The sequence below is a fragment of the Leguminivora glycinivorella genome, chromosome 26 (genome assembly GCF_023078275.1).
Source record: "Leguminivora glycinivorella isolate SPB_JAAS2020 chromosome 26, LegGlyc_1.1, whole genome shotgun sequence".
NCBI lineage: Eukaryota > Metazoa > Arthropoda > Insecta > Lepidoptera > Tortricidae > Leguminivora > Leguminivora glycinivorella.
The window spans coordinates 6,026,283-6,050,706 of record NC_062996.1 but is presented as its reverse complement, the minus strand read 5'-3'; the positions used below and the strand labels follow the sequence as shown (position 1 = coordinate 6,050,706).

The 24,424-nt window shown below is 39.4% G+C and overlaps 1 long non-coding RNA gene across 1 annotated transcript; it reads left to right on the top strand.

Moving 5' to 3' along the window:
• Nucleotides 1–10,933: 10,933 nt before the first annotated feature.
• On the top strand, nucleotides 10,934–14,536 carry LOC125239979. Its single transcript, XR_007178577.1, has 3 exons — nucleotides 10,934–11,228; nucleotides 11,973–12,585; nucleotides 14,381–14,536. It is a non-coding gene; the product is annotated as an uncharacterized LOC125239979 (long non-coding RNA).
• The last annotated feature ends 9,888 nt before the right edge of the window (nucleotides 14,537–24,424 follow it).

The following is a 24,424-nucleotide window of genomic DNA, read 5'->3' as shown; positions in this document are numbered from 1 at the left end:
TTTTGCACAAGTTTTAACGATTATTCTAAATTATCTTGGACGTACATCCCAGAATAGGCAAAATATGCTACGTAAAATATTACAACCCTAAGTGCGGATGTCAGGAAGGATTTCAAAGGCGAAAATCAAAAATGGCGGCTTAAATATATGGGATATCGGTCCTGCATCCGATATCGGATCGTATAATGTGAAAACGCACTAAGACGGAAGTATTACTTTCAGATTATTTTATTTTTATTACTATAAAAATGTTTTACCACAAACAGCTACATATATCAGCACGACAGAGTCAGATGGCACTATTATCAGAATAAGACAGAAGTTGTACGATTTGCGGCTAATTTATGATCAACATTCATCATTTCATCATCGATTTTTTTTAATATATGAATGTGGAATAAAACAATATATTTATAAGTCAATTTTATTAATTAAATTCTTTGAAAAGTTTCTTAATTATCATGCTAAGTGTTGAAATGCATTGAAATATTTATTTTCAGTACAGATGGTGTTTTTTTTTACGCACTAGTGCGAGAAGTGGTTCATTACGAGTATATGTCAGGTCTAAACTTCGGAGGGCCATCTGTACTGAAAAACGTCGTACGATACACGTGGGAAAAGGAAATTCGTAACTCGTGTCGATTTTTACGCACTTGTATCGTAATGCACTATTTCCAAGTAGGCATATTACAATGATATGAACGTCAAATAAAGCTACGCCGGCTTTAACCCTACGCCTCAGCCACTTTTTTTCAAAATACACATGCAAAAGTATTCATAAAGAAAATATTAACAGACTGCTCTATGGAAATTAATTTCAATAAATTATACAAAGTACAAAGCTACTATGCTTAATAAGAGATGTTAGAGATACTGTATAGAGTCTCTAAGTGTCAAGGTATATCTAAAAAAATAAAAAAAATATACATGATGAAGAAAAAAACGAACTGATACAAATAAAAAATAACTAAAATAACTTTAGAGTTTTAAAAGACTCTTGATGTCTCAACTAAAGAAAAAATATATATAATGCCGCCGCGGGGCGGAGCGGCGGCGGGGGCCGGCGGCCGAGGCTCAGGCTCGGCGATCAGCCACGACAGCGCCAGCTGCAGAAGGCTCGGCGGTCAGCCGCGACAGCGCCAGCTGCAGGAGGCTCGGCGGCCAGCCGCGACAGCGCCAGCTGCAGAAGGCTCGGCGATCAGCCACGACAGCGCCAGCTGCAGGAGGCTCGGCGGCCAGCCGCGACAGCGCCAGCTGCAGAAGGCTCGGCGATCAGCCACGACAGCGCCAGCTGCAGAAGGCTCGGCGGTCAGCCGCGACAGCGCCAGCTGCAGGAGGCTCGGCGGCCAGCCGCGACAGCGCCAGCTGCAGAAGGCTCGGCGATCAGCCACGACAGCGCCAGCTGCAGGAGGCTCGGCGGCCAGCCGCGACAGCGCCAGCTGCAGAAGGCTCGACGGCGACGGAGCCGGCGCGACGGCGCACGGGCGCGGGCTTGTGGGAGCGGGGCTAAGCCGGCTCGGGCGCGGCTCGAACAAGCGGGCGCAGGCGAGTCCATGCACACAGGGTACACGCTCGATGGATCTAGAACGTTATTCACAAAAGATGTACTCGTGTAATGCTTTACTTGTCAGTTCATACCTATTATTCAGGTCTTTTAGTTTCAATTCTAATTTGTGAAATTCATCGGAGCGATGGTTCAACTCCTGTGCTGTCAGGTCAAGTTGGTATTGACAGTTTAGAAGCTCATCGCTTAAGGCAGCTGTTACATTTTGATGTATTTTGAATTTGCTTAGCTTTAGATATTTTTTAATTTTATTTGACCCTTTCAACGTCACTCTGGGATCACTGCCGCCCTCTATGTGCACAGACTGTTTTAAATCTACAGGGTCTTTCATTGGGGAGCATGATGCACTGTCATGAACCACATCTAAATCAAATATATTATATTCAGCAAATATACTTAAATTGTTTTCAGCCAGAGCGGAGTTCCCGGAGCAATACTTGCAATACCATTTTGAATCCGACTCCTGCAGTTGCTGCTCGAGGTCCCGGATGCGTTGTAATGCCTGCTCATGTATCTCTTGGCATTGCTGGAACCGATCAATGACTGCCTAGAGGTCATCCCGTTGTCCTTGCAGGTCTTCATACTTGACATCTTGGTTGGCTGATTGCTGATTTTTGAGGCTTGTGTTTGTTTCATTCTAGCCACCATCACATCCCGGTGTGTTGTAACCTTGGTAGTTTGTTCTGTAACATTATTCATCATGTGAGATATTGAAGCCTAAATGTATTGTTAAAATATATTAATTAGGGCTTATAACAGGATATAATGTGATTAAGATACAAGAATATGGAACCACAGCCTTGATTTTGTTAACAAGATTTCATATAACAAACTTTGTAATTCACTTTGTTGCAAGTTACACGGGATAGCAGTGAGTAAGGTTTTATTATTTCGAGTTGGTTTAACAAAGAAAATGTAAATATGGAAGTTAAAATACTATTATGTACTTCAAATGTTTACAAACAGAAAACACAAAAATAACCTATGACAGTTACTAGTTCTAGACAAATAATCTGAAAAACTACACTTAAATATTAAGTAAGCTATACTCATCTGTAAAAAACGCTAATTAATTATAATTTTAAATCTTGAACGCTACTCCGTTGACGGTTGGCGTAGTTTTTTCGTCAATATTTGGCTTCTTAGGCTGCATGAAAACTTATGATAACACTTTCTCATTTTAATTAAAATACGATACATCACTGTAATTCCTTATATTTTACATTTTTAATATTTATAACACATTATTGAAATGATATACGCACGAAGCTTGAATTTGACGTTTAACCCGGTCGGTGTTGCCAGTCCAGGCGTTGGTATCTCCTGCGAATTGCAAAGTATGCGTTAGGGCCCGCACAGACGGGCGACTCAACTTTTTTGTCTGCGGAGATCGGTCTATGGGCTAGTATGAAAGTGCGCACACGTTGCAACGCAACCTTTTTGTCTGCGGGTTCGACGAGTGACGACAAGCCTGCGACGTAACTGTCTCATTCTCTATATGTTTCAATGCAAGTGCGCACACGGTGACAAAATAGTCGCCGGTCGGTTGTCATTTTGACAGTTATCACTCAACCGCCTGGGCGAACGTATGTTATTATTCGAAAAAAAAATATAATTTTAAATGCCGATTGTTGAAGTCGACATTGATACCTGTCGTTTAATTTCAATTCTTCAGAAGTAGAGGTAAGACCGACTTTATATGACAAGAATTTAAAAGAATAGTCCTACAATATTGAGGAAAACGATGCCGGGTTGTAAAATTCTAACGAGTTCATCAAAACTTTTAAACACTTATTCTGAAGTACCAAAAATGTTTTTTGGATAGGCTCTTAATTTCATGAAAAAAGAAAAAGTTGCGTCCGTAGTATCTTCATAGTAGTCTGTGGTTGCATCGCTGTCGTTCCCGTGTGCGCACCTTTGAAATTGTCGCAAGGAGTTACGACAGAGACAAAAAAGTCGTCGAGTGACTTTGTCGCCCGTCTGCGCGGGCCCTTATAACAAATAGTTTAATGTTTTGTGAAGATTAAAGAAATATTGTTTGTTGATAACAATGATAACTATGACGGGAACTATTCCTCTCACTTCTTGTCACAGACAAAATTATCACTGGATTTAGTTTTACGCGCCTTGGCTAGCTATCAATAGTGAAACAAAAACGAAAAGAGATATAAGGCTTACGGCGAAATTGTGGTCAAAAAAGCTGCACTTTATGCAAAAAGCAAGCCACTTTGTACAGTGATACTAGGGACCAATATAAATGATTTCTTCCGAGGAAACACAAAAAACCATAAGGTCTAGCTAGATGAAGACGTTGCTTTGATGATGCATAAAACATGAGCAACGCTACTAAATTAGAAACACGTGTTAAGTTTAGTTTCGGACGATACGCCTATAAGCAACCTACATAATTTGGTCGAGTTAATTTGAAATGTCAAAAACAGTGCTAAGTAATTTGACATTTCAATACTAGGTAAGTATAACTATACTAGGTAAGTATACTAGGTAAGTAATATGAATAATAATAATGTTTTGTGGGGGACTAGAACACCTGATCAGGTGACATTATTTAATAATTATTGTAATGATAGGCTCAAGTTAATTGATTTTCCGAATGATCTTATAAATTGTACAGATGTAATTTGCACTACTTTAAACCATAGACTAATAATTGACAGGTTGTATTACAATATAGTAAATACTTTGAGAGACGCAGCAATTTTCAGTTCCCATAAAGCGGTTTCTAGGCGGAAAAAGCCAGTCGTAGGATGGAATAGACACGTTCGACAGTCTCATGGAGAGGCGAGACTGGCATTCCAAAATTGGGTTGCCTGTGGTAGACCTAGGGCTGGTGCCATGTATAACGCAATGGTTGAAGCTAGGAAAGTCTTTAAGCGGAAGCTCAAGTGGTGCCAAAGTAATGCTGAACAAATAAAAATGGATATTATAGCAACCCATCACTTTAACAAGGACTTTCCTAGTTTCTGGAAACAGACTAGTAAGCTGAATCCCAGGGCTGCTCTCCCGGTGAGTGTCGAGGGTGTTAGTGACCCCTTTCAGGTTGCCGAGCTTTTTAGAAACCGCTTTCAGGTTCGGTCAGAACCAGGTACTGGCGTTGAGGAGCCTCACGAGACGCGGGCAACGGAAGGCCTTCGTGTGAGAGTCACAGCGGACGATGTAGCAGCAATTGTGAAAGGCATGCGGCGCGGTAAGTCTCCGGGACATGATTCTCTTAGTATTGAGCACTTGCAGAATGCCGGAGCGCATATGTCCAGAGTGCTAGCCATGCTTTTCACCGTCTGCTTGAGCCATGCATACCTACCTGACGACATGATGAAAACCGTGGTGGTGCCAATAGTCAAGAATCGAACGGGAGATGTCGCTAGCATAAACAATTATAGACCCATTTCTTTGGCTACCATTGTGTCGAAAGTGCTGGACGGTGTTTTAGACAGGGAACTGGAAAGGCATTTGATGCTGCATGATGCACAATTTGGATTTAGAGCCGGTCTATCTACAGAGACAGCAGTTCTCTGTCTGAAACACACTGTGCGGTACTACACAGACAGGGAAACACCTGTATATGCATGTTTCCTTGATCTGTCCAAAGCCTTCGATTTGGTATGCTACGACAAACTTTGGCAGAAACTATATAATGATACGCGCTTACCCGGTGAGTTGATTGAATTATTTAAATATTGGTACAGCTATCAGAGAAATGTTGTCAGGTGGGCTAATTCGCTGTCAGTCTCATACAGGCTGGAATGCGGTGTCAGACAGGGCGGCTTGTCGTCGCCCAGGCTCTTTAGCCTGTACGTTGATGGGTTGGTTAGGGAGCTTAGTGGTACCATGGTAGGATGCTCTGTGGATGGCACTTTTGTGAATAACATTAGTTATGCAGACGACATGGTGCTACTGGCCCCTTCGATCAGCGCTCTCAACAAGATGCTCAGTGTCTGTGAACAGTATGCGAAATCACACGGGCTTAAGTACAATACATCTAAGAGTGTTATGTTGATTTTTAAGGCAGGTACAAAATATTATCCACGCGTGCCGCCGGTAAAGCTGTACAACACACCTCTTAGTATTGTTAAGGAATTTAAATACCTGGGACACTGGGTCACGGAGAGTCTGAGCGACGATAAAGATGTGGAAAGGGAGCGTAGGGCGCTTGCAGTAAGGAGTAATATGTTGATTCGTAGGTTTGCAAGGTGTACTAAAGAAGCTAAGGTTACCCTTTTTAAGGCGTTCTGTCAATCGTTTTACACTTGCAGCCTATGGATTAACTATACACAGAGAGCTCTTAGCGCCCTACGCGTCCAATATAATAATAGTTTTAGGATACTGTTGGGGCTGCCGCGTCATTGCAGTGCATCAGGGATGTTTTGCGAGAGACGTACGGACGGCTTTCATGCCATAATGCGCAAGCGCGGTGCGTCCTTGGTGAGGCGCCTGCGCGGCAGCCCGAACAGCCTCCTTCAGACGGTGGCAGAGCGCCTGGACGGTCCTTTCCAGCTTCACTGGGATAGGCTGCATAGGACGTCTAACTGACGGTTTGTGATATTTTAAACTGAAATAATAATTTAATTTAAATAATTTAATTTAAGTTGTTCTAAGAATTGTGATATTTTATTTTGATATTTTGTTTGTTAGATTACTTATTTATTTATCGATGTAATTAGTGTTTAATTTTAGTGTATTATTCGTTTTTGTGTGTCATGTCTCAATTATTTTGTTCTTTGTTGTTTAAGTGTATTATGGATTATTAATCTGAAATAAATGAATTATTATTATTATTTGTCTTTTCCAGTTCTCGGGAACATGGGGTCCCGGACTTTTGGGAGGCGTGCGTGGGGCCGAAGCCAACAGCGCAGAGGCCCTTTAAGACAGTTTAATTTAAAGTAATGTGACACTAGCCGGCGATTGTCCCTGTCCGCACTATAGAATGCACCCAAGGACAAGCCCCGGTTAGTGTAAAACTATTGCAATGAAAAGAAACAAATTATACTGGGCTATTGGGTTGAAATGTTAGTGTGCTAGTGACCGGTCTATGGAAAGGTCTATGGCACCTGCCTTGATCATATGTTTTAAAAACACGAAAAAATAGGCAGGCGGTGACTCGCCAACTCACTATATGGGTCCCCGAAAACGGCCGCTCGCACGGAGCGACAAGGGGACAACATAGCGTGAGCGGCTTAGGGTGTGGAGAGGTGTGCGCCGCTTTCTACCCAGTCTGTACGAAACAGCCACTGTGCCAACTCGCGTCTTATGCATATTTCACTTCCACCCTGCGAGCATATAGCTCTGGCACCCCACTCTGGACGGCCGGTTAAGGCAAGCCAGAGGTGAGAGTCCTGCGGCCCCTGCTCAGTGTTCACTCCGGCCGGCCAGTGAAGGCAAGCCGGAGGGAGGGGCCTGACCGACTCTCGGGGGCAATTATTATTATTATTATTATAACCAAAGATATATGGAATAAAATAAAATACTATATACGTATTTCTAACAACGATTCTATTAAATGGGCAGGGAATCAAATTCCTTGACTGTATAGCTGTAGGTGCCTAAATAAAGATTTTTAATACTTATGGGTACCGATAAATTTATATAAATACAGTAAAGGGCGATAAAACTTGCACATCGGTCTTTGGAAAGAGACAACGTCACATAAGTGATTGGAGAGTAGAGTAGGTAGATAAGTACCTCACTATGGGCCTATGGGTTTTATAAACACACAACAAGTAGGCGCGAACAATTCATACTTACTTTTCTATGATTCAAACACACAACAAGTAGGCGCGAACAATTCATACTTACTTTTGTATGATTCAACTTCACATCATACTTATTTTTCTAATATTCAACTAGAAAAATAAAAAAAGCGAAAAACAACAACATAATTCTTTTTAAACACATTAAAAAAAAAACCGGAGCTGGAAAACTAAGAGGTACCAGCGACGATAACTCGCGTTAAGTAGGTCGCTACACGATGTACTGAGTTACCAATCTTTGTTTATTTAATTAATCTATGCTACTATTAAAGGCGCAGCCATACATGTATACAGTATACTGTACTGCTATAGCAACGTTGTAGCAAACCACTCATAATTTAGCTAAGGTCGTCCGTATGCTTGCTCATTCATCAATCAAGCAGAAACGCGATGAATTAGGTACGGAGACCTGTGTGCGTAGCGGAATGCACAAACGCTCACGAGACGCTCACGATAATATATTTTTCAGTACAGATGGCGTTTTTTTTACGCACTAGTGCGAGAAGTGGTTCATTATATGTCAGGTCGAAACTTCAGAGGTCCATCTGTACTGAAAAACGTCGTTCGATACACGTGCGAAAAGGAAATTCGTAACTCGTGTCGATTTAAAACACTCCCTTCGGTCGTGTTTTAATTTATCGCCACTCGTTTCGAACTTCCTTTTTTTCGCACTTGTATCGAAATGTACTATTTCGTAGCTATCTGTATCGCTCTTAACTTAGTCCGGCAACAGACAGTCTTAATAGTTATTTGTTATACAAGGGTGCAAAGTTGTATTTTAACGTCGAGTGTGAAATTGAAAAACGAGCAAGTGAAAGGATTCTATAGTTGAACCACGAGCGAAGCGAGTGGTTAGAGAATAGAATCCTGAACTTGCGAGTTTTTTAACACACGAGTAGTAATAGTTATTTGTTATACAAGGGGGCAAAGTTGTATTTTAACGCCGAGTGTGGAATTGAAAAACGAGCAAGTGAAAGGATTCTATAGTTGAACCACGAGCGAAGCGAGTGGTTCGAGAATAGAATCCTGAACTTGCGAGTTTTTTAACACACGAGAAGTAAAATACATTTGCACCCGAGTGTAACACAAAACTTTTCCCCTCACTATAGCGAGGAAACTACAACGCAAAAATTGCGTTTATCACTGCTTACAGTAGTTCCACAGGTGGTAAATCATCTTTATTATTAGATTCACCTACTTTTATAAATTTTAAAGCAGTTAATTTGACTTTATTCAAGGTCAAATTACTTTACCCACTAGTGGATAAAATGCGTTTTTACCCGCTGGTATTAAAGGACAAAACACGTGTTTCCGAGCTAGTGAGGGGAAAAATACATTTGCAGCCGAGTGTAACACAAAACTTTTCCCCTCATTATAGCGAGGAAAGTAAAACGCAAAAAACGCGTTTATTACTGCTTCCAGTAGTTCCACAGGTGGTAAATCATCGTCATCACTAGATTCACCCACTTTTATCAATTTTAAAGCAGAAAATTTGACTATACTCAAGGTCAAATTACTTTATCCACAAGTGGATAAAATGCGTTTTTACCGCTGGTATTAAAGGACAAAACACGTGTTTCCGAGCTTAGTGAGGGGAAAAATTCATAATCTGAAAAATCTTAATGCACGGTTTTCCGTACAGGTTTGCAACTGTTCACACACTTATTATGAATTTTAAAATTGATCTGACAGTTCTTATACAATACAATCGACAACATTTGGCTTGGGACCGACTTCAAACTTCTCAGTAAAGTTGTTCTTTCTAAGTGTAGTCTAAACTTTTATGTTTGTTAATTTTGACCTACAACTTACATTTAAAAGATTCATAATTTAACAAAGGCCCACGTCCGTATGCATGTCCATCACTCAAGCGCGATGAATTACGGAGGCCAGCAACACCTGGGGCCGAGTGTACCGTGATTAGTGGTGCTGTAATTAATTACGCTGGATTTAGTTTACAAGGTATAATCCTTGCATCACTGCGGTTTAGATGTTTCAAAGGCCTATTCTTATAAAATACTTACGCCGTGGCTTGCGTGGACGACGGTCGCGCGACGATCGCGCGACGGCGATGCGACGCGACGAAATCAAACCTTCGATCTCTGTGGGAGTAGGCGACGCGACGGCGACGGTCGCGCGACCGTCGCCCATGCAAGACACGGCGTTACTCAACCGCAGTGATTCAATGATCTTTTCCCCTCACTAGCTCGGAAACACGTGTTTTGTCCTTTAATACCAGCGGGTAAAAACGCATTTTATCCACTAGTTTATTTGACCTTTAATAGAGAAAAATTTTCTGCTTTAAAATTGATAAAAGTTGGTTATATAATCTAGTGATGAAGATGTTTTACCACCTGTGGAACTACTGGAAGCAGTGATGAATAGAACGCGTTTTTCGCGTTGTACTTTCCTCGCTATAGTGAGGGGAAAAGTTTTGTGTTACACACGAGTGAAAATGTATTTTTACTTCTCGTGTGTTGAAAAACTCGCAAGCTCAGGATTCTATTCTCGAACCACACGCTTCGCTCGTGGTTCAACTATAGAATCTTTTTGAATGCTCGTTTCTCAATTCCACACTCGGCGTTAGTGCGTTTTCACATTATCCGATTCGATATCGGATGTCGGGCCGATATCGGCGATATCCCATACATTACAGGCGCCATCTTGGATTTTTTCTATTGAAATCCTCCCGACATCCGATATCGGATCGGATAATGTGAAAACGGACTTAAAATACAACTTTGCACTCTTGTATAACAAATAACTATTGTACTCGACTTCCTTTGCCCCACATGTGAATAAGTGCAAAATTTCTTACAACTAGGGAACGAATCAAGTTATTTTATTGAAAATTTGTTGATTTGTTGTTTTTCAAGTAGTCACACTACTATAAATATATAGATTATAAATTGAAATAGATATCATACAGGAAAGAAAAGACGACAAGGCCCACTTGTGGCCGAGCCGGGAATCGAACCCGGGTCTTCAGCTTACGCGCCTAACGTCATTACCACTAGACCACCCGCCCGCCGTGGCGGTATCAGTTTCAAAATTTGCAATATTTCTTATCAAGTTATCAATTTTTGAATAATCTAGACCCATGTAAGGTATTGTGGTTAAAAAAAAATCATACATACTATATATCTAGGCATATATGACGACCGGTCTGGCGCAGTCGGTAGTGACCCTGCCTCCTACGCCGCGGTCCCGGGTTCGAATCCCGGCAAGGGCATTTATTTGTGTGATGGGCACAGATATTTGTTCCTGAGTCATGGATGTTTTCTATATATATAAGTATTTATATATTATATATATCGTTGTCTGAGTACCCACAACACAAGCCTTCTTGAGCTTACCGTGGGCCTCAGTCAATCTGTGTAAGAATGTCCTATAATATTTATAATTTATTTTATTTATATAATTATATTGTACTGTAAACACAAGTCTGTGTTGAAACATGACTCCCGTCGAATCCCTCCACCGCTGTTTAATGGCGTATAAACCAGATAAGCGTGTTATGGCGTGTGTATTCTATGGTAAAAAGGGTCCGGAAGCATTGGTGTTAAAAATTAGGGTCCGGAAGCATTGGTGTTAATTATTATAATGTATCGAAGAAAATTAGACAGTGTGGAAAGTAATCTGTTTGATAAATTAGGCGAGAAAATAAGAAGAGTAGGAGAGGAAGATAGAAGAAAGCCGATCAACGCGGGCGTCCCTCGCCGCCATGATCGCGGGCATTGCGGACTTTATTGTTTGCGTTATCTTACAAGATCCAAACCGCGCCCTAGGTTTGCCTTATATTCGAGATCACCATCTCTGCCTGCGGCGTCGAGAAGTAGTAACAGGTCTCCATTGGTTGTCATTGAGATTCTGACGACCTCCATAATGAAGCACAAATGGTAAGAAAAGAATTTACAATTTCAAACTTCTAATATATTTTTGTGAGGTGACAGTGGTGTGTGCTTTGTTAAACGCATTCTGACCGCTAGTGAGATGTTGGTGTTGTATGTTTTTGAAGGTCATGCACATGAATTTTACACCTTGCACTGCCAATACTGCCATGGAACAACAATTATGCTGTGCAAAATTGGAATACTAGACTAGGTATCTCCGTTTGCTTACTGCATTTGGCGCTGTGTTTGAAGTTTGTGCTGAGCAGGATTGGAATACTATACTAGGTATCTCTGTCTGCTAACTGTATTTGGCACTGTATGAAGTTTGTGCTGAGCAAGATTGGAATACTATACTAGGTATCTCTGCTTGCTAACTGCATCTGGCATTATGTGTGAAGGTTGTGCTGAGCAAAATTGGAATACTAGACTAGGTATCTCCGCTTGCTAACTGCATTTGGCAATCTTGGCGTACTATACTAGGTGCGTTCGCTGCCAGCAGTCTTAGGCATTGTGGTGTTGTCATACTAGACACATTCCTTGCCGACAGCACTGAGTTTTTTACTCAAACCTACTGCTACTTGCTGTGGATGTCCAAACTTCTTGTTGGATTATGTTGGATATATCTACTGGGTTTTGTGGCGTGCTCGGCTAGGCACAGCTCTTTATCCTAGAGTTAATCAAAAGTGGTATGCCAACCTAGGCTGTCTCATTGCTTTGTAAGTGCGCTAAAATGCTATTCCTATTTTTCAGCAATTGAAGATCTAAGCGATGAAGTCTTAACCTCTCGGTGAGGCACTTGAGCAGGTTGTTTTTTGGCAAAAACCTTTTTTCCAGCTTACAAAGAGATAAATAAAGAAAAGAAAGGACAAGTCAACTAAGAAACATCCTGCTCCAGAAGTTACAAAGTATAAAGTCATAGAACAGAAATAATCTGAAGTCTCAATTTATTTGCCACTGGCTTGGCCCTCATAACATTTGCTGAATGAATTGGTCATCTTTTGTGAGACGCAGGGAGTTACAACTTAAAAGGATGTTTATAACGTCGGGTCTTTACAATAAAATTGTATGTGGGACCTTAAAATATTGTGATGTTGACTAGTGTTTTTAGAGAAAACATAGCTAAAAAGTTTTTAAATGCCATTGAATAATCTAGGGAAGATCTGAAGAGACCTAAGAAGATATAACCTAGTAGAAGATACAAATTCAAGGGCCCAACCAATAACACAGAGACATACCCAGAGCCCAAGGTCAGAAGCTGTACCACAGGAAACCATAACAACACCACCTCTTCTGCCAAGCCACATCATCAGCGGAGGTGTCGCACTCAGCAATATTACTATTACAATAGCTGTTAAATGATCAGGTTGGTATAAGTTACTGCGATCAAATTAAATATTTTTTGGCGCACTGGCAGAATATGACCAATGACCCAAGGGTCTGGTCTTGGCCATCTGGGAACAAAATCTCATTTTTATTTATGACATTACAATCAGTTATTCCTAAATTGATATCTTTCTCTGATTTTGACAGTGTGGTGTTTACTAAACACTTATGTCTGAACTGTTAATAAAAGGTATTGTAAAACATTTACCTTGTGAGTTGTAATTCTTTTGGAAAGTAATATGTGTCTAAAATATTGTTGTGGCAGAATCATACGGAGATTAGTGATTTATTTTGACTTTTTAAAGAATCTAAAAAATTAATTGAATTTATTAATTTACATGTCAGGACTCAGGAGGAAACTAATGGCACAAAAATTGCTTCATGAGCACTTTAGATTTTCAAGATGCCCTATTTTTTGACATATATATATATATATATATATACATATACACCATAAATATAGGAAATACCTGTTTCTTGTCCAATACTGAAATATTTCAGTTTCAAGTTTTACCCTTAGAATTAAATGTTTCCTTATATGTACAGTGACTACTCAGACCTGTCATGAAACATATAAGATCTAAAAGGTTGCATAATGAGCAACTATCTAGGAAGTTCTCACGACGAATGTTTAAATAGTACACTAAGTTACATTTGATATCATTTCCTATCTGGGGCTTAAAGGAAGAAAAAACTGCTTAAAACAAAGATATGCTGTCTAATATCTAGGTTTCATATTAGACTCTAAGAAATTGCATATTTCTTTACCAGATAAGAATAAATCTAAAGTCAAATAAGAAATAAATTTATTTCTAAACTTGTCAAATTGTTATATTAGGGATGTTGCCCGTTTAACTGGCTTGCTTGTCTCTATTTGTCCTGCCACTGAATATGGCTACATGTATACAAAATAACTAGAGACAAAAATATATATATTTAGGAAAAAATAATGACAATTATGATTTCATTATGTTTATATGCTTAGTGTAAAAAATGAATTAGAATGGTGGCAAGAACTATAAATGAGGCTAAATGCAAAATTTAGTGTAATAAATCTTATAGAGAAATTTATAGTGATAATTCATTGACAGGTTGAGGCGGCTCCTGTGGTAGGGAGACAGCTGCCGGGTTATGGAATGATGTTGAGAGAGAACATCACATAAATTATCTAGAGCTTATAGCGCATTTCTTATCTTTAAAGACATTTTGTTCTGATCTGATCCTATCTGACTGTGAGATTCTTTTAAGAATAGATAATTCAACAGTTATCTCATATATATTCATCGCCCGGGGGGACATGTTACCTGCACCTTAATTCAATTGCTAGGCAAAATTTGGCAGTGGAGTGAATGTGAAGATAGACATATTACGAATACCACAATATTTGCCTCATATGTTAAATCCGAACGTAATGTGATAGCCGATAGGGAATCTAAAAAGGCTCATTCGGAATTTGAATGTGAATTAAATGATGAATGTTTAGAGGGTGTCCTGCAGTGTTTTAGAAATCTGGATATAGACTTATCTGCTAGTCGCGCAAATGCTAAATGCATTCACTTTTTCATGGACACCCTATTTTTTCTACGATATTTCCCCCATTCACACTAATACCTAAAGTAAATGATTTTTCTAAAACATATATGTATATCTATGTATTCTACAAAAATCAAGAGGTATTGTTATTGTACCAAGTGGCAAGCTCAATTTTATAAAACTTGTCAAGTCAAATGCAAAGAATTGGGCCCCAGCTCTCATTTATATATATGTTATTCCAGCAACCAGCAGTTTCAGCGACGTGTTATCCTGTTTGCCGCGGGGCTCTCCGGGCAGCGCTGGCGCTGAAGGGGGCGGCGGTGACGTCATGCTGCAGTCCCTCGCGCCCAACACCGTCAAGCAGTATCACACGTACTTGACACGCTGGTATTAATATACCAGCATATTACATATTAAATATTATGTAATATGTTTTGTGGAAAATAATATTAATTGTTTTAAGACATCTATTCCACAAATACTAGGTTTTAACAAATTGTGTAACGAGGTAGCTAGCTAGCTGGGTATGAAAGTGTCAATTGTTGCACATCTGCTTTGGTGCTTTTATTGAGAGAAAAGATCTCATCAGATGATAACGTGATACGCTTTATGACGGTGCGTTTTTTCGTATATACCCACCATAACCTAAATATCGAGACGTAATTGGTTTTAAACAATTTGTCAACGTTGTCAACAAGTGTGTGAAATATCCGAGTAAAAAATTTGTCACCCTATTAGCAATTGTCACAGCACACGGAGTGCAAAATCTGTACTTGATAAAGTTATGTAATACTATTTACCATTATCCTGAAAAGATCCTTATAAAAATTTCAGACTTTATTAAAACTTCTAAAGTAGGTAGCTGTACGGATCAACGAGTGCATAACAACATAGTTATATGTGGTGGGTGTGAACGACTATTTATTGCCTATGAGAAACCACTTAGATTAGTAGGTGGATTAAGTAAATAAGATAGTGGTATTGACACCTCCATTTTCACCTCCCATTTGACCCACCATGCGTCGGTGTTAGCCGCAAATCGATTAGGAGTCAATATTGATGTAACCAGAAAAACATCAGGCCTGATACTTCTAAAGTTATCGATAAATTTTATAATAGGCCCTTAGTGTCTACAATTGATTTTGATAGAGCATCGATGATCGATGTCTAGTTAGTTAGGAAACACGTGTTTCCGTCAATTAACAATGAATGTAAAATTGTAAGCAGTAATATATTACGAAGACTTGTTTATATGTACCTATAGTTGTTGAGTTGTTAATTCTTAAAAACAAAGATAGTATGTATCATTGCTGATTGTGATAGTTATAAAACATAAGTATTATAAGATGGTACTAGATGAATATTAATAAGGAAGGATTTCCTTTTGGTTTAAATACATTTATTAATGTTTGGTAAATGATGATATCACTAGAAATTTGAAATTTAAGTGATTAAGGATTATCACGTGTTAAAAATTCACATAATCTTGACATAAAACATAATTTTGCTAGGCTAACATTGTATACCTAATACAAAGCCAGAAATAAACTTTGTATATCTCTAAACATCTACAAGTTAATATATATCATTGAAGGAATTTGTGCAGCGTAATAATAATTGGAAATTAAACGAACTTACCTGTAAGTGAAGTTCTATTTCAATTATATTAGCTGCACAAATTCCGAAATGATAACCCTCCCGCCCAGGACCCGCGTTGTCCTAGACAACCAGGGATCCCGGAGCTATCCCTGACAAAGTTTAGGATAAGGCTGGCTTTGCTGAGTTGTTAGCCAAATTATTTTATATCAGTTGGCATATTCACTGCCAGCGCGAGTTACGCGTTACAAGATAAGCATATACTTATGTAGCTATTATGTAGCATATTTTTTCCCGCTCTGTAATCTTGCGATTGAGGATCGCCTAGCGGGTCGCTGGCAGTGAAGTTATATGTCCTGGTATATCACTCTAAACTAAATGAAGTTGGTAGCGCCGAACGGCGTGACGGAGACGCGCCGTTCGGAAATGTGACGCAACGTTTTTTGAATTTTCGTTCAAAAATTTTAATATTTACTCTAAATATCATGGCTAGGGGCTGTATGTACTACGGCGTACTACAAGTTAATATATATCATTTCGGAATTTGTGCAGCTAATATAATTGAAATAGAACTTCACTTACAGGTAAGTTCGTTTAATTTCCAATTATACCGGAAGTCAGTTAAGCGTTTGTTATCAGGGGTGTTAAAAATGGCGGGTCATGTTGAAATCTATGGTTGAGTCCTAAAAGTTGAGGAAAGTTTCGAAACTACGGCGAACGGAAAGTGTTTTTAACGTTTTCCGCACTTGTATCGTAATATTCGTAAAGCGTTGCATGAGTTTTTAGGATAAAAGCAAGTGGCTTAATTATAAAGAGATATAATACTTACAAGTAGGTAATTACTATACTTAGATGTGAGTTACATTAAAACATACGATTCTGTGTAAAGACAAGAAAAGTAACTTTATTTGAAATTTAAAAAAATAAGCGGTCAAATCAAAACCCACACGCCATCTTGCATCTGGCGTTCGGTTATTGCTCGGCGTATTGTTTCGGCGGGAGAAATGACAAGTGTCACCGGCAGCGGCGGGAAATCGTGCGTGGAACGGGAGCGGTTTTTTCGACAATTTATTTAGAAGCCATTGGGCCGGAAAATACAAGGTTTGTGGTTACATTGGAAATATTCCGAATTTATAAAGGACGCCGGGTAGGTATAGCCGGTATCGCGGTACTGATTTAAGTTTCAAAATTATTAAGTAAGTTTCAAAAGGCTTTTACATACGAACACCCAGCCCAGCTGAAGTGACAATCGTTCACGCTCGGTACTCTTCGAGTCTCGTTAGCATATCTGTCGTTAATTATTCTTTCTCCATCTTTATCGCTTTTCCGAATTGTTGGGACAAATCCTTCAGTTTCGTTTCTTTCGCCACAGAGCGTGAACGATTGTGAATACTTAGTTAGTCCGGGTTGTTCGTAATAGCTCTCATTATTCTCAAAAATTAAAGACAATGAGATTTTTCCTCATATAGGCCAGTAGATAAATTAAATCACGAACAATGACAACATTTTTAAAAATTGCAAACGCGATTAATCGCGTATTTACTATGTTTTAAACACTAACCTCCGACGTTTCAAGGACGACAACCCCATGGTCTCTGAGCAGACAGAGAATGCGCGAACGCGATTAAGTCCCGTTTGCAATTTTTCAATATGTGTAAAAATCGTGAAAGTTTGAATCAGTGTAATGACAACATTGACAACCATTAATGATGACCGTTCTAGCTCAGTCAGGTTCAAATCCCGGTTAGGGCATTTATTTGTGTGATGAGCACAGATATTTGTTCCTGTCATGGACGTTTTCTATGTATATATAAGTATGTATTTATCTATATGTCGGATCGTGGGCGTATCATACCACAACCGTTGTCAGGACATGCCGTAGTTGTTTATGAGGGCTTTTCAATGAAATAGGTACCATGTCCATATCACAGAATTTACTTCACAAAACCGATTACACATTAAATCACGTTGTAGAATAGGTACATTCCGCGAATACATTTCATTATTTCGAGCAAACCGCCGGATTAGACCGAAGAATCTCCAACAACGCCAGCACTCCTCAACCATTTCCCCTGCAGATCGATTCACAGCCTCCAATCATCTGTCTATTATCTGTTTTTCGATTCTGTTCTTTTAGACAGTAGTGTCCTCTCTGACGTTTTGGCAGAACTCAGTCGAATACCAGCCAGGCTGTACAAAGTTGTAAAACCCTTGTTTGCTCTATTTGTCAAATATAGCGTCATAAAACGTATCTTAAACCACATTTTGGTCATTCTCCGACATAATTATATAAGTATGTATATCGTCGCATAGAACCCATATTACATACAAGCTTTGCTTAGTCTAAGGTGTCCCCCAATTTTTTTTACATAGTGTGTACCTATGTAGTCTAGTGGTTCTAAAATTGGAATCTTGAGCATAGCGAGTATTCTGATGGGATTTTTTTGTCGTTAGTGATATAGCGAAATTAAATGCCGGTGTTGGTATTCATGATTTGATTCATCCAAACAAGATTTATCCAAATGAAATAGCCAGCACACAATCCTTCCTAAATCAATAGTAAACGGGGTCACACCCCAATCAGTGCAGGGGTCGTGATGTGTCCGCTGACTAATAAAGAGGGTCTGTTTATTTTTTTCATTTTAAGAGCTAGGGTAACTAGGCAGTCAGATGGTTGAAAAACAGTGGAGAGAGTTGTAAACAGCGGACGAAAATATTGAGTTCTGTCGTTTCCTTACGATGGCTGAACTTTATTATGACTTGGATTCAAACTCTCGCAATACCCAAGATGGTACTATGTCGAAACACTCGCTACGCTCGTTGTTCAATTTTGAAGTATTTCAATTGCACTTAATTATAATACATTCAATTGTGGCCTTAAAAAAATTGTTATTAAACATTAATTAATGATTAGAACTGTTTCCATCGAAGTGGTTAACTTTTGATTTCTTAGGGCCACTTGCGCTAACGAAAACCACCACCAACCATTTACCAAACCATTTAATATGAAATTTGACAGATGACAGTCACTAACCCTGGTTTAAGTGGTTGGTGCAAGTGGGCCTTATTAATCTATAACTATAATACATAAAGTAGAGGACCCCAGGCTCCCATGAGCCGTGGCAAATGCCGGGATAACGCAAGGAGGATGATGATAATACATAAAGTAGGTATACTTCCCAGAAAACCTTAGACAGGCCTAGTTTACCTCCAATTATTACAATATTTTGGCGCGTACAAATATACATAGAAAACATGCATGACTCTGGGACAAACATCTGTGATCATCACACAAATGAAAGCCCTTAATACCGCGGGATTCGAAAGTATAGGATCGCGCTTGATTCTCGGATAAATAGAATACAGTTGCTTTTGTTTCATTTAGTTCGATTTTCAAACAAAAGAATTCAACTCTTCTTCTTTTCTAATACCAACATTAGTTGGCATTCTACATTCTACTGATTAAAATTTGATTGGCAGAATAAATTCGCGATCTTAAAATATCTAACCATAGTATGTTGTTATGATGACTTCTAAAATAAGAGAAGGGTATCGCGTGAATGCCTTCGAGAAATAGGTGCTTCAGGAAACCGATAATGGGACCGATCGTTATCGGAATGAAAACGGTTCAATTTGGGTGATTTTATGTCCTTAATGTCATATCTACGACCTCTTTAAACGTGGAAAGAAGATTACCTAATTTTAATTTTAAATTTTTGATACTTACCTAATTTTGTATAGATCTCCGATCAGCACACCGCTCGCCATCGACAGGGCGCTCATCCACACACCTTTCAACCTAAAATGGTCGCGCACCGTGCGGTTTCAGAGGAATTTCCTCCCGCGGAAGCTCCGACTGTGGTATGAGCTGCCCAGGAATTCCCGATGAACTACAGTATGGGGTTCTTCAAGAAAGGAGTGTACAAGTTTCTAATGGGTCGGCAACGCATATGCGACACCCCTCGAGTCGCAAGTTACGTTAGTGCGTTTTCACATTATCTGATCCGATATCGGATGTCGGACCGATATCCCATACATTACAGGCGCCATCTTGGATTTTTTCCATTGAAATCCTTCCGACACTCGATATCGGATCGGATAATGTGAAAACGGTCTTAGTGCGTTTTCACATTATCCGATCCGACATCGAATGTCGGAAGGATTTCAAAGGCAGAAATCAAAGATGGCGGCTTCAATGTATGGGATATCGGTCCTACATCCGATATCGAATCGGATAATGTGAAAACGCACTTACGGTGGTCGCTTTCCATCAGTTTTGGTTCCTGTTTGTTCCTTTCAACCTGTTTGCCACTGACGTGGTATTAAAAAATCTCCAGTAGGTATGTAGTATGTAGGTATGTAATTGCGCGACAACTTTTGTCGCGCGCTAGTTCATACACCAAGCCCGACTTCAAGTATGGACTCGCGCACGACAAGGCAAGTTGTGCTAGAAGGACAGATATATCGGAGCGCCCGAGGTGCATGCCTCTATTGTCAGGCGTGTTCAGATGTTTTTGCGTATCCCAACATTCCCAACCGGTAAGATGTCGCCTGTGCCACTGTCACCCGAAGCTTAGGGGCTCCAACGCCATTAAATTAACACCGCACCGGCTTCGAACTAATGTTACTAGGTACCTACTTGCAGCATATCACACTAGGTACATACTTCCCGTATTTTGTCGGCCGTTTCTCTTCCCTTTACGGTAAGTTAATTTACTTATAGGTAAGGACATATGAAAAGTTTTTCATGTCCCTATATCCTGCCGGCATATTATGCATCCAATTTTATCACTTATCTAGGTATGTGGATAGAGTATCCGTCTCGCTTCGGCAAGTATATGTCTTATCTATGTGGATAAGTGATAAAATTAGAAGCATAATACGCCAGCATGCGTAAACCTATATACCTTTACGTAATAATTATTTTGCTGACTTGATTCGACAACAAACACGATTTTAATTTCACCCCGAAAAATCCAGAATGCACACAACTTTTGCTAAAAAAAAACCTAAAAAGCATTCCTAACGGTACCGCGGTACGTGAGAATATTTCAAATCGCTTGGTCGAATTAAATCACCATTTTGCGGCAAAAATAAGAGATGTCCTGACCGTGTGTGGACAATATGGATGCGTGTGTCCATTTCACCCAAATATGTGATGCAAAATTATTATATGTATATTAGAAAATAGTATTTTTGAAGACTATTCTTTGAAAAGACGAGGTATTATACTAGGTATACCTATTTGAATAGTTCTATAATATATTCTTGATTTAATTATTTAACTATTAGGTACTTATTTAAACTTTATTTCATAGTGAGCTGAGGTGAAACATGCATTGAAACCCTCACCACGCTCAAGTTTTCATTTATAACTTTTTCAGACGAGCAACGTCTGTAGACGTCGCCAACTCGCCACATAAGCGTTAATATAACTAGTAACTAACCTACCTACTGGTAGGTACACTTTAATTGAAATATCTCGATTGGAAACGGTTTCAAATCCTAACTATTTTTCTGTGTTTCAAACTTATCAAGAAGGTTAATAGAGCGTTTTCACATTATCCGATCAGATTTCAAATGTATAGGATATCGGTGCTACATCTGATATCGAATCGGATAATGTAACGCACTAACCTCTTTTTACAGGAAGCGCTGGTGGCCTAGCGGTAAGAGCAAGAGCGTGTGACTTTCGATCCGGAGGTCGCGGGTTCGAACCCGGCTCTTACCAATGAGTTTTTCTGAACTTATGTGCGAAATTTCATTTGATATTTGCCACTTTTGCCAGTCGCTTTTCGGTGAAGGAAAAAACATCGTGAGGAAACCGGACTAATTCCAATAAGGCCTAGTTACCCTTCGGGTTGGCAGTCGCTTTTCGTAAAAACTAGTAGTGCCTACGCCAAATCTTGGGATTTGTTGTTAAAGCGGACCCCAGGCTCTCATGAGCCGTGGCAAATGCCGGGATAACGCAAGGAGGATGATGACTAACCTCTTTTTACTTTTCCCGTGAAACAACGGACACAAACACACGTAGATACCTACATTAAAAATATTAAAACGCGCGAACACTCCCAAAGCAATTAGAGGACATTGTTTAGGCGTAAAACATTGCAGAAACGAAACGCTTTATGGCGGCAAACGTACCGGGAAATATAAAAAGTTCGGAATATTTTTTTAATCGCCATATTTAACGCAAACTGCTTTCGAATGAGATGTTTTAAATTCCGTTTTGCTTTTGACATGAATTAATAAAAATGATATTCAGCAGCTAAAAAAACAAATAGCGATTTTGCTAACTCGACTTGGTAAGTAGAAATATAATTAGACAAGCAAAATTTGTCATTAAAAAGGCGGCAATAGAAGATTTTAGTCCCATAGAAGACAAAATTTTGCTTAACCGTTATAAATGTTTAACATTTTTTATTCGAGGAGTCAATGCAAATCATCTATACTCTGGCACGGCAACCCAGTTAAGTATAAAAACGCGACAAAGGTAGGCGCGATATTTGATTTAGCTTGCTTGCAATTAAGCTTTTTCGTCTTTAAAAAACCGGCCAAGAGCGTGTCGGGCCACGCTCAGTGTAGGGTTCCGTAGTTTTTCTCAAAAACTACTGAACCTATCAAGTTCAAAACAATTTTCCTAGAAAGTATTTATAAAGTTCTACTTTTGTGATTTTTTTCATATTTTTTAAACATATGGTTCAAAAGTTAGAGGGGGGGGGACGCACTTTTTTTTCCTTTAGGAGCGATTATTTCCGAAAATATTAATATTATCAAAAAACGGTCTTAGTAAACCCTTATTCATTTTTAAGTACCTATCCAACAATATATCACACGTTGGGGTTGGAATGAAAAAAAATATCAGCCCCCACTTTACATGTAGGGGGGGTACCCTAATAAAACATTTTTTTCCATTTTTTGTTTTTGCACTTTGTTGGCGTGATTGATATACGTATTGGTACCAAATTTCAGCTTTCTAGTGCTTACGGTTACTGAGATTATCCGCGGACGGACGGACGGACGGACGGACGGACGGACGGACAGACAGACATGGCGAAACTATAAGGGTTCCTAGTTGACTACGGAACCCTAAAAAGGCGCATTTTTCGGGAAGTCAACTTTAGTGCGATTAGATTTTTTAAACTTTGTCATCACGATCATCATGATCTTTGTGTATGTTCAGTAAAACGTTCCACTTTGTCACTTACGATAAAGCTCAGCCGGCGTATCATGCTTCCAATTTTATCACTTGTCCACGTGGATAAGACAACTGTCACTCTTACACTGACATACTTGCCAAAGCGTGACGGATGCTTTATCCACGTGGATAAATGATAAAATTGGAATCATAATACGCCGGATGATATTTAGAATAAGATAAAAAATGTACATTGTTGACCATTTAAAAGTGCTTTTTGTAAGCCTATTTGAATAAATTTTGATTGATTGATCGATTTGTTTTCTAGGGTTCCGTTTGATTTGACGTGCGATATAGCGAGAAACGAGCGCATTTTTCGTGTGCTTACTTACTGTTAATTTCATACTTACTTCTACATTAATCGGCAGCCCCGTTCAGCCAAAATGAAGTTGAAGATATCATACCTAATCTACTGATGGTCCACCGCGAACTACGAACGTAGTTTTCTCTGTAGCACTTTTTTATGGGATAGGAGACAAACGAGCAGACAGGTCGACTTCGTGAGCGTCAGGACCCCTGGACCACTACAGATATTTGATGTTTAGTACATACTAAAATTTAGTACCTATTTGATACTATTTGGTACCTGAGTACATATATTTGGTACCTCCACTGATATCGAAAAATCGAGCGAATAAAGTGGCCAGACATTCTGACGTCAGGATGTCTGGACCATTTTTGGTTTACATAGTTCTAGACAACACTACTAATTGATATCTTAGTCAATATTTACTACCTATTTGGTACCTGTCAATATATTTTTTTCAAATTTTTTTGGCGTACCAGAAAAAAGTTATGATGGAATTTAAAGTTGTGAGCCCAGCCGTGGCGTTGAAGTATGTAGCGCATGTCCAAAGAATAGAGGCAAATCCGCCTGCCCTCCTGCGCGTCAACTTAAATAGGAATTTATTTTTAGGCACTCGCACATCATCTCTACTGACTAGTGGCATTAATATAGTCGAAATATAAAAGTAACAAAACAGGCGCTACATACTTCAACGGCACGGCCGGGCTCACAACTTTAAATTCCGTCATAACTTTTTTCTGGTATGCCAAAAAAATTTGAAAAAAATATATTGACAGGTACCAAATAGGTAGTAAATATTGACTAAGATATCAATTAGTAGTGTTGTCTAGAACTATGTAAACCAAAAATGGTCCAGACATCCTGACGTCAGAATGTCTGGCCACTTTATTCGCTCGATTTTTCGATATCAGTGGAGGTACCAAATATATGTACTCAGGTACCAAATAGTATCAAATAGGTACTAAATTTTAGTATGTACTAAACATCAAATATCTGTAGTGGTCCAGGGGTCCTGACGCTCACTGTATATCGCTTTTAGTCTCTATTATACTGTGGCAAACCAAATTTGTCAGTGGAAGGTGCGAAAAAAATGATCAATTCCTCACCACAATGTGTTACCACTAATGGCCGCTGTACACATATGGCCAACGGTTCCACCAACCCCCTTGGCCAAGCGTGTAGAGG